Raw genomic sequence first — 3,741 nt, 5'->3', positions numbered from 1 at the left:
AGAGTGGCACGTGACAGCAAAGATTTGACGGTGGGTTATGGAAATGGAGTGGAGAAAGAATGGCAAGGCATAGAAGTAAGGAACACAGGGAAAGAATTTAGTTATTTACCTTTCTGCATTTAAAGAAGAATTAACACCAATCCTTCTGAAACTCTACCAAAAATTGAAGAGAAGGAAACACTTCCAAACCCATTCTATGAGGCCAGCATTACCCTGATACTAAAGCCAGACAAGGCCAATTTAAGAGACTTATAGGCCAATATTCCTTATGAACATAGATTTTTTAAAAATCCTCAACAAAATACTAGTAAAGCAAATTCAACAGAACACTAAAAGAACCATACACCACGATCAATTAGGATTTAACCCTGGAATGCAAGATGGTTCAACATATGCAAATCGATAAATGTGGTACACCACTTTAATAGATAAAAGGATAAAAATCATATGATCATCTCAATAGATTCAGTAAAAGCATTTGAAAAAGTTCAACACAGCTTTCATCATTAAAACTTCTCAATTTGGGTATAGGAGAAATGCACATAATAAAGGCCACATATGGTGAGCCAAATAGTTTCCAGAACCACCTGCAGAAGTTTAAGGTTGTGCAGATTTGGAAGCAGGCGGATGGCTGGGCCTCGCCTGAAGCCCTGGTGTCCACTTCTGCGGCTCCTTCAAATCCATCGACTTGGATCCGTTGTCACGGTCCACGGTGGTGGTGGCAGAGCCAGCAATATCTCCAACACCGCAGACAGCGGACGCTCTAGGGCATCACCTCAGCACCACCCTATGTTACAACCTCCTCAAGCAGGGAGGGAGTGCAGTGATGCTGTGGACGGAGCCGTGACTGTCCTGGAAGATGATCCTGAGTTCAATACAGACACCTCATTGCTTCCCCACTGACCAACGTAGTGCAAAATTTGCAGCAGCCATTGGGATTCCAACAGCTCCTGGGGAGCAACTGGTAACAGAGAGAAACATGCTTAGAAACATGAAACATGTTGAGAAAGATGCTCAGAAACCAGACTATCAAAATTGCTACTGCCTAAGACTTGGTGGGGTTATCACTTTGTGAGGGGTGTAAATGTCTAATCATTATGTTGTTTTGTTCGCCTGAAACTAATTTAAAACATTTTTTTAAAAAAGCTACTGCCTCAGCAGACTATGGCTTCCCCAAATTAAAATTAATGAAAAACTTGCCAAGAACTACACTGACTCAAGAAAGATTGTCTTATTTGGCACTTTGTCTATAGAATGCATGTTATATGGAAAGGTTGATTATAAGAACATAATCAGTGTTCCTTGAAATGAAGAAACTTGGGAACTGTTGGTGCTGTTGCCTTGGACTCCAAAGGAAATGTGGCTTACATAACCTCGACAGAGGGTATCCTGAATAAAATGGTCGGCCGAGTTGGGGACACACCATGTATATAGAATCTGGAGGTTATTCTGACAATGACATTGGAGCCGTTTCAATGATTGGGCAGGGAAAAGCATCCTGAAAGTGAATCTGGCCAGCCATACTCTTTTCCAGATAGAACAAGGAAAGACATGAGAAGAGATTGCTGACATGTCATTGGGTTATATGAAGTCAAAGCTCAAAGTGTTAGGTGGTATCTTAGTTAACAAGGCAGGAGACTGGGCAGAAAGTGGGCCTCTGCATCCATGCCCCAGGCAGCTACCAAGGATGGCAAGCTGAATTCTGGCCAAACCAGTTTCACTGGCCTGTCCTAAGCCCCTGGAAGATTGTATCCTAGATGCTAGCTTGAAGGTAAAGTACAGTTCCCTGGTGTGGAAACTTAGCTTAATCAACTAGATCTGAAAATGGAAAAATTCTACAGTCTGTCACTTGTTTTGTTGCCTTGATCAATAAGTATCTGAATGTTTGGTGAGGGGCAGATTCTGAAGTGATGAGCGAAATGCCCATAGTAAAATCAAAATAAGACTAACGAAGATGACAAACTACTGAGCCTTTCTTGTGAATAGTTCCCATTGTCTTTGTTTAGAAAGAAGAAACAACATGGTCTTAACCAGACAAAAGCTGTCTGGATGCTGTGATTGCCTTTGGAATTGGGAACTGCCCAGCAGTGACAAAGCTGCCCCCAGGGCTCTTTGGTTGCACTTTCCAACAGGACCTTGTGAAGGGGTGAGGTGGGAAGGAAAGGATGCTGAGGACATATTTGAATGTAAGACAGGAGCCCAGAGCTAATGGGAAAAGGCCAGGTGAGCTGCCAAATGTTGCCACATTCATTTGGACTCAGAAGAATACTGGGTAAAAGACACTGTGAGAGGATAAGCTGAGTTTTCTAAGAAAGGCAGATCTTCTCTGATTTACTAATACAGATATTTCCAGGTCGTTTAAAGGGACCATTTGAAGGGTGGTAATGGATACTCTGTGGAGCTCCTTCAGGTCTGAGGGCTTTCTTGGGCTCACATATGAGCCTACTCACCCAGTGTTTCCCCACTAGCCATTATGGCTGCTCAGAGCCAGCCTCTACCTGCTGCAGACCCTCTGTGCCTCACAGTGAGTAATGGGGCTCACCACTGCTCCAGCTGTCCCAGGACAGGGAGGGTTGATGGATGTAGAGATGACACTGAGACTGTGACTTAGTACATTCTCATACTGTCCAGCGCTATGGGGTCCTCTCTCCCAACTGAATTGGGTATGAGTAAAATGTGGTCAGAATGGTGAAGAAAGTAATTTCCTTGATTGAAAGTATTCCTATTAATCTCTCTACACTGAAATGGTATTTCTGCTGTGACATATCTGCTCAATTTTTTAGTCTGTCAGGGCTTACCTTCTCTCTGGAAAGAAATTGCTTAACTTTAAATTCCATGTGCCACTAATAAAATGTATTTTGAAAGAAAAAAATAAAGGTCATATGTGACAGACCCACAGCTAAGCTAAAGGCTTTTTCTTTAAGACCAGTAGTAACACAAAGATGTATATGCTTGCCACTTACATTCAACATAGTACTGGAAGTCCTAGCCAGAACAATTAAGCAAGAAAAAGAAATAAAAGGCATTTAAATAAGAAAGGAATATATTAAATTGTCTGTTTGCAGATGACATGATTTTATATATAGAAAAATCCTAAAGATGCCACCAAAAAACTGTTAGAACTAAAAAACAAATTCACTAAAGTTACAGGATTCAAAATCAACATGCAAAAATCATTTGCATTTCTATACATTAACAGTTAACTATCTGAAAGGGAAATTAAGAAATCAATTCCATTTTATAATAGTATCAAAAAAATAAAATAGTTAGGAATAAATTTAATTAAGGAGGTAAAAGACCTGTAAACTGAAAATTCTAAGACATGAATGAAAAAAATTGAAGAAAACACAAATGAATGAAAAAATATTGTGTTCTTGGATTGGAAAAATTAATATTGTTAAAATATCCATACTGTCCAAAGCAATCTACAGATTCAATGCAATCCTTACCAAAATTCTAAAGATGTTTTTAAAAAAAATAGAAAAAATATCTTAAAATTAGTATGGAAGAACAAAAGGCTCTGAATAGCCAAAGCAATCTTAAGAAAGAACAGCAAAGCTAGAGTCCTGGTTTCAAACTATATTTCAAAGTTACGGTAATCAAAACAATATGGTAACAGCATAAAAACAGACATATAGAACAATGGAACAAAATAGAGAGCCCAGAAATGAATCTATACATAGATGGTCACATAATCTTTAACATGGGCACCAAGAACACACAATGAGGTAAGAATAGTCT

The 3,741-nt window shown here is 39.5% G+C and overlaps 1 pseudogene; it reads left to right on the top strand.

The window, feature by feature from the left end:
* Positions 1-859: 859 nt before the first annotated feature.
* Positions 860-1,734, top strand: LOC109458579 (isoaspartyl peptidase/L-asparaginase-like; annotated as a pseudogene).
* Positions 1,735-3,741: the final 2,007 nt, after the last annotated feature.

This window comes from Rhinolophus sinicus, chromosome 14 (assembly GCF_057876585.1).
Source record: "Rhinolophus sinicus isolate RSI-liver-muscle chromosome 14, RSI-T2T, whole genome shotgun sequence".
Taxonomy (NCBI): Eukaryota; Metazoa; Chordata; class Mammalia; order Chiroptera; family Rhinolophidae; genus Rhinolophus; species Rhinolophus sinicus.
The sequence above is the reverse complement of the archived record's forward strand: the minus strand, read 5'-3'. Positions and strand labels throughout refer to the sequence as shown.